Source organism: Thalia democratica, chromosome 5 (genome assembly GCF_965202585.1).
Source record: "Thalia democratica chromosome 5, ktThaDemo2.hap1.1, whole genome shotgun sequence".
Lineage (NCBI taxonomy): Eukaryota > Metazoa > Chordata > Thaliacea > Salpida > Salpidae > Thalia > Thalia democratica.
In genome coordinates this window covers 69647162-69655638 of record NC_139169.1, presented here as the reverse complement: position 1 = coordinate 69655638, position 8477 = coordinate 69647162, and positions in this window count along the sequence as shown.

The window sequence follows — 8477 nt, the reverse complement described above, 5'->3', positions numbered from 1 at the left end:
TAAAAAACAATCATGCAGTTTTGCTTATTAATACCATAGTTTTGTTTAATTTCTTTTAAGTTCTTATGCATTTAGGAGAATAAATTTATTGAGGTAAAAACGTGAATCGTTTACTTATATTTTTTAACACAACCAACTTACAAAACTTGAGCATAATTCGTTTACTTACAACCTTAACATGCTTAAATGACTATTATTATCGTAGTTTCATAGTAGTAGAGTTGCCAATCTCCGAAGCTAAAAAGCCAGCCTGGGTAACCATAAGATAGCCGGAGTTAGCTTTAGTTTTTGAAAAGGTAATAATAGATTTAAACTTTATCAGTTGCTCTTTATCAAACTTGAACAATGTAAAATTCGGAAAATTGTTTAAAAAAATTATAATCACTAATATACACCAAAAAATTAGGATAAATGGTTGATTTTAAGTTAAAAAATAGCGTAAAATTTAGGTAAAGAAAACAATTTAGTCTGAGTTTTGCAAAACAAAAGTGAGAACTTACTGATTGGGGTGGGTGTCACTTTTGCACGAGCGTCACTTTTGCACGAAGGGACACTTTTGCACGACTGTCACTCTTGCACGAAGGGTCACTTTTGCACGAGGGGACACTTTTGCACGGCGACTCTTTTGCACGAGCGTCACTTTAGCACGAGGGGACACTTTTGCACGGCGTCACTTTTGAACGAGCGTCACTTTATCACGAGGGGACACTTTTTCACGGCGTCACTTTTGCACGGAGGGTCACTTTTGCACGAGGGGACACTTTTGCACGGCGACTCTTTTGCACGGAGGGTCACTTTTGCACGAAGGGACACTTTTGCACGGCGTCACTTTTGCACGCAGGGTCATTTTTGCACGGCGTAATTTTTGCACGAGGAGACACTTCTGCACGGCGACATATGTTACGGCAGCATTCTTGCACAACGGTACTTTTGCACAACGTCACATTTTTACGATGAAGATTTTGCCCAGCGACATTTTGGCACAACGATTTTTTCGCACGGAACATCAATTTTTCATTTTGGTAAAAAGTTCTTTAGCTAGTACCAAATTTTTAACATACTTATATTAAAGGCAAAAAATGAAAGATTTAAAATCTTAAACAGTAAAAGTTAATGTTAGAAACAAACTAAGGAAAGATAAAATAGCATTATTTATAAAAAAATCATATCAGGGACAAAAAAAATAATTAATTTAGAAACTAGGATAAAAAATACTTTGAGTGTAAGTAAGTTGTTCTAGTTTATTTTGAACTTTAATATATTAGTCAACAACTATGTCATATTATATATTTTACTACACAGTTACAAGTTTTTTGTCCATATGATGGACCTAGGCATCAAAACCTAGACCACTTAAACTGAAAGAAACATAATAAAAAGATAAAATTAATACTAGAAGTTTATTTATTAAAACAAAGATAAAAACAAAGTTTGATATAAAACTTATAGGTTAACATAAAAAGCAAAATGTTAAGCACAAGCTTATACTTATTTACGCTTTGATGTAGAACGATGAACGTCAAATAGTTAAACGCATTGATTAACAACAAAAATAAAAACCTAACGCTCCAAAGACATTAAAAATAGGCTGGCTAGATGAGTAATCATTAAATACATTGAAAAAGGACTCATTATTAATAGAGTAAAGGTGCTGCTAATATAATAAATTGAATTATAAACTAAGCTTAATCTAAAAATTAAATCAATGGTTGATAAAAATTACTTATTAATTTTACTAACACAAATATAATTTTGATAAAAAAATTTTAACTTCAATCAAAATTCTTTAAAATTTTTGCAATAAACTAATTCATTTGTAATTTTGTTCCATATTTCAACAGACCGATAAAAAAAAATTTTTGCCAAGCCTCATTATTGAAATGTTGCAGATAAAGTTGTTGAAGACTAATATGGTATATTTTCTTTTAACATAAGTTCAAACTTCCAAATGTTACTTTCTCTTTGGCTTATCATGATCATGCAAAGTTATAATGCTGAAATAATCCAAGTTTAAATCATTTTATTGCTCTTTTTTTTCTCACGCTTAATTAAAAAATAGACTGAAAAATAAACGTCAAGTAAAATCTGAAATACCTTTACAATTCAAAAATTAACTAAATCTTTTGTTTTATTTTAACAATCGTTTAAAATTTAAAAAAAATTTAACCATTTGTTTAACAACTATATATTGCTGATTTTAACATCAAGAGAATATAAATAAAAAATAATACTCAAGAATCGTGTTTCAAAGCCTTACTAAATCAAGGTTATCTTTCTCTTTAAAATTTAACGAGATTTAGATAATTTTTATTTAAATTATTCAAAATTGTTTGTTATTCATCTAGTTTATTTTGATTAAGATTATAAATATGAATAAATGAATTGTGGTACGTAATTATATTGTTCTCCGTAAAACTTAAGATAAAAACTTTTTTTTAAGAAATTTATTTAAGCACTGACGAGGTATTAGACCGAAAATTTTTGCAACAATAATTTCATAAAAACTTTACATTAAAATTTCATTAAAAAACTACAACATTTTATTAATTCAAAACAACTTGCGTTTAAAAGCGAATATTATTTAAATTGACAAAAAAAAAATCTATTTATATTTTTCTTTGAGAAAATAAAAATTAGAAGCGTGCAAAAGTGAAGTTCCGTTCAAAATTGACTGATTATTTAAAATTTTGCAGTTCATAAGTATACCCGTGAAATTATAACGCCGTACGAAAGTGACGCTTTGCAAAAATGTCGTCATGCAAATGTAACGCCGTGCAAAAGTTTTGACGTGTAAAAATGTCGCTGTGAAAAAGTGACGTCGTGCAAAAGTGTCCTTCGTGCAAAAGTGACCCTCCGTGCAAAAGAGTCGCCGTGCAAAAGTGTCTCCTCGTGCAAAAGTGACCCTGCGTGCAAAAGTGACGCCGTGCAAAAGTGTCACCTCGTGCTAAAGTGACGCTCGTGCAAAAGAGTCGCCGTGCAAAAGTGTCCCCTCGTGCAAAAGTGACCCTGCGTGCAAAAGTGACGCCGTGCAAAAGTGTCCCCTCGTGCTAAAGTGTCGCTCGTGCAAAAGAGTCGCCGTGCAAAAGTGTCCCCTCGTGCAAAAGTGTCTTCGTGCAAAAGTGACGCTCGTGCAAAAGTGACCCGTTCCCTACTGATTGATATCTGACTAAGATTAAAAGTACTTATAGGACTTTGCACTCATTTCAAGGTACAAGCATGAACTGATAATATTTACTATAACCATTGCTAACTTTTTCACACTCATTTTACATATTGTAGGTTAAGCTCAATTTAATTGATTTGTAAAGTTAATTTTATTAAAAAAGTTAAAGAATCCCCTTTGACAAAACAACTAATCTTAGGTGAAAGACAGATTTTACTATTAAATGGGAGGGTTGCCAGAATTTAAAGTTTTAGATAATTTATAAACACTTTGTATTTGTAAAAACTAAAATGTAATTCTCAAATAACTGGGAAATCAAATCCTCATGAAAGTCGAGCAACTATGCGTAAGAACTGTTATTAGTTTCAAAAGAAAAGCTGTTTAACAACCAAAAACTTTTTGTTTTAAATATCTATAATAGTTTTTACAAGTTTTAATAAAACTATTTGCAATTTAAGTAACATTGAATTAGTTAAAATGAAAAACAGAATTAAATTTTGACTAAAAAAGGAATATATTTAATAAATTCAAAAACACACTTTACTGTGCACAAAAAAAATGGTTTAAAACTATCTAAAGCAGAATGCCAAAACAAACTAAATTTATTCCACTTAACAGTATATCCTAGTTTTCTTTAGGAAATTAATAAGCCTTAAACTCTCGTAAAAGTAAAGCAAACAAAAACACATGTCTACAAAACTTCCGAACACAACTAAATTATCCATTATAACGGTTTAAAATAAATAAGTTATATACAACAACATAAACAAATGTAAAAAGTAATCCTTATGTAAACAGAACAACTTATTTAAGTTAAAAAATAACTAATTTAAAATTTATCTAATTTTATTGTTGAGTATAAACAAAAAGTTTATATTATTATTGTTTATTGAACAATAAAAAAGCGCTTAAAACGTTTAGTTTAAGGATCTAGTGTATAAAGGAACTTTTCGATTATCGAGTCGTGTACCACATGCTTATGAAATTTCTTACGAGCTATTACACATCATTTTTTATCATCTAAATACTTAATTTTTTAGTAATAAAACAATCAATTAAACGTAATGAATGAAAAGAAAAACCAAACAAAAATAAACTGCATTTTGTGTTTGTAAATGTACTTCAAACCTTGTCAAATAACATAAGAACTAAAATTAAAAAGTAACAAAAATAATACAGTTACAAGATTATGTATTTACTACTAAACAATCATGAATAAACTATTTTTAAACGCTATTAATCGTTTTCTGTAACTTTATTAGAGCTTTTGAAATTTGGTTATTTTTCTTAATATAAATTAGAGAACGGCAGTCTTTTATACATAACAAGCCAATTACCCTAGACCAGAGTTTTGCACAATGACCTATGCGGCGCCTTGGGGGCAGTATTAACAAGTCAAAAGGCTATAAGCTGCAAAGGGACAAAAAGAGGGTATTAAGGTACACTTGATGATAAATTCGAATGTCAGATTAGTCAGTTTTAGGTTTGTATTAAAGAGCAAAAATAAAGGTCTTAGACAAAGTTTTACAAAATTGTAAAATTTACACAAAATTTTCTTAGGTTATTAAATTAGTTTTGGAGATGTTTTTTTGTTTAAAAAGGGGCGTTTTTGGAAATGCGTTTGGAAAATCCTGTTCTAAAGAGTCTTTTAATTAAAGGTTCATAAAATAATAAAATTATAAAATGTGTTATAACAAAAAAAAAGAATACACTAGTAATTTTACGGGCCTTGATTAAAGCAACTAAAACAATAATTCATTAAAATAACTCATTCTGACAAGCAGGCATGCTATTTGACAACCCAATACTCGTACAACTATTTACAACTTTACTCAACTATCACATTTAAAGTTAAAACAAACAAACGTTAACTAAGTATTCAGTTAGCATAGCACAACACCTTTCTAGCAACCCTGCTTGCAAATATCGCATGATTTGCTAAGCTAAAAAAGTAAAATTTGATTTGTCAAGCTTAAAGTTAAAGTGTAAATAAGAAAAAAAAATTTCAACCAATTTTCAACAAAAAGAAATTCATTAGAATTTAGTAGACTAAAACTCTAGAATTTCAATTTACCTTCTTTAAGAAACCCGACACCAGTCTTTCACCCTAAATAAAATTAAATCAAATAGTTTTATAGATTTGAATTTTGTTGTTTTTATGTACTTAAATATAGAACTTAACTTACACAGCTTTTAATCAAAAGCGCTTCGTCTTGTTAACTTATTTGCTAGTTTTAGGTAAACTAAGCATGATGCCGCACCTGTAGCTTCACCCGTTAGCGTAGCCTGCTGATTTGGTTGCTTCTCTACGCGCGCCTGCTAGCTCGTGCCGCTACCGTTCTACATTCACCTTCTTGCTTCATTTTTCGTGTTGCTGCAACTCGGCCAGCGCGTTTGCTAGCTTAAACATTCTTTTATTGCTTTTATTTTTAGTTTGTTTACATTTTTTTTTTAAGTAAATAAGCTTTAAATTTACTTCTTGCAATGTATAATGTTTAATAAAAAATAATTTAAATGGCTCTGGAGTTCATTATCACCCGTATCGAGCTATTTTAAGAAAATTTGTATTGAAAATTTTTATATGTTTAAGATACAGCTAACACAGATTAAGCTTGCAGCTCTGAATCATAAACATTTCAAGGTCAAATGTAATAATTTGAAAAATTAGCAATTTATCAAATAAATTCAACAAAAAAGGCAAAAACTGAAATTATTCATATTATTTATTTTTTTATTTTTGATTAGGTGGAACAACAGCTTTAGTGTTCAAGCCAATGCGTCGCCTCTGGAGAATACTATTATATTACAACTACAAGCTATTATATGTAATTTTAATTTTCAGAGTTATCTATAAGTTTAAGATTCTATGACAACCATTTATAAAATGCTAATTTATGAAAGTTAGCAGAATTTCTTTTTAAATTTGTTTTACTTGTTTAATTCTAAAAGTTAAAATAATATTTTATAGGTAAAAAAAATATTTCGTTTATATGTATAATGTTCAAACACTTTAAACTTATTTTTACTAGTGAGCATATACAATTTAAAATTATTGGTTTAGTACTTCTTCGAAGGAAGTTTCATCTTCTACTATATGTAAACAAATTAAAAAAAAATCTTAATAAACCTTGTTTAGTAAAATTAAACACTTTGTTTATAGATAAAACTAAATTAAAAATTTGACAAGTTAAATCATTTGCACAAATTCAGATCTATCAGATATTAGTTTTTATAAGGCTAATAAAAAAGTTAAGGTGTTCACTCGTAAAAAGGCGTTATCGTACTTTATTTACACACAACTTGAAACTAAAATAAGTTTGAAGAACTTGGTAAACATAAAGTTTATTGAAATTTAGCTTTTGTTTATCAAGCTTAAGTTTAAATAAATAGAAAGCTGTTTAAAGCCGTCATTGATATTTTTTTAAGTATCGACGCTTGTTAGTTGATATCATACTCAAAGTCATGAGTCATATACTTATTTATGTTTTTTTTTAGTTTACACAGGTGCTGATAAATTTTGATTACTTATTGACATTCTAGCCTTTAGCATATATGAACAAAATATAAGCTACTAAACTAATTGTTTATATATATAAGCATCAGCAATTTAAAAACACACAGTATAAAGAATTAACTTTCTAACAGGGTAAAAATAGCATATGTTTTAATTAAAAAAAATATTAACTGTTAGGTAAGTTTATTTTACAAATTCCTTTGTTTTCAGACGCCGAAGGCACTAAAAAATTAAATTTACTTCGTTTCTTCTATCCAAGCAAAATTCTTAGCACAGCAACTAGAGTAAATTAATTTTTTGAGCTTTATTTTAAACTAGAGTTTTATTTTTTATATAATTTTTAAATTTTATGTAAAATAATATTTTTTAAATTTAAATGCGTTTTGAAAGTAAAAAGTAAAATTATAAATTTTTAAAATTAAAACAATCTATATTTATAATAAACTATCAGTCAGACAGTATTATCAACTTCTTGTTTTAAAGAAATGTTTTTTCTAAAAGCATGCAACTTTTTTTTTCACATTCGTGCTGATATGCACAACCTTCCTAAGCTTTACAGCTGGTCAACAAAACAAAATTGAAGTAGGATTTACTTGTGAGGAAGTTCAAGAAATGAAAGATACTTTTATAAACAAATTCAGTAAGTATAGTTATAAACTTTTGAATTCTTAAAGTAAGTGTTTTTACATTATTAAAAAAACTCTAAAACTTTCATACAAATTCAGTTACATATGAGTTCCAGATAACCCCAAACAGAGGAAAATGGTTATGGGAGGTGATTTGCTGTACCACAGTTTCGGCGAAGAAGGGTCTCAATATCATCAGTTTGTTTTAATATCACTGCCTTTGCATACTAAATACTTAGAAATTTTACTTAAGCTTTACGTAAAACGCAAAAAATAAAAGCTTCAAGTTAAGCTTGTAGTACTAAAACTAGAAGGAACTAATAAATCAACATAAAGTAAAAGAGGCAAACGTTTAAATGAAAAAAGTACAAAAAGGCTTTACTTTTTGGGTTGTATAGATTAGTGTTTCTGAACATTTTTCTAGTGGCGGAACCCTTTTTTAAAGTTCAACTTTTCCGCGGAACCCTAGGGTTCCGCGGAACTCCATTTCAGAAGCACTGGTATAGATCATCGCGTCAAAACTTTAATTTACAAATCTTTGAAATGCAATAGGGGTACAATAAAGCTAAGCAGTTTAAACTAGTAATAACTAGTAATTTTGTTTTAAACAGCGAAATAATCTGATTGCAAGAGAGTCTGACAAGGACTTTTGGATCGGAGCCGACGACTTGGGAAGTGAAGGGCGCTTCAGAATGCTAAATGGCTCCAGGTTCGAAGTTGGGAGGGGTTCCTTGTACGGGTGGGCGCTCGACAACCCGAACGACGCCAGCAACTCCGACTGCGTCCACATCTTGACCGACTACAACGGACTGAACGACGCCCAGTGCACGTTGTACTACGGCGCCATGAATGACGGCAAAAATACCCACGGAGTATGCGAAATTCCGAAAATCAGATGCCTTTGACTTTATAGACTATTTTTATAATCATAATAAAAGATGAAATCAATTTTGTAATTTTTAATTTTAAACAATTAATTCTCATTATCAAACTTTGTTCTTCAATAAAAAAACACAAATGAATTTTTTTCTTTGAGTCTGTTTCACTAATAAATAAAAGATTGAAGTTAAGTTAATTTTGTTATAAATTTAAGATAAGCTTAAAATGTTACATTGCTAAAACATATAACAAACTTATATATTTAGTAATGAGAAGGTTTGAGCGAGTGAGGTTA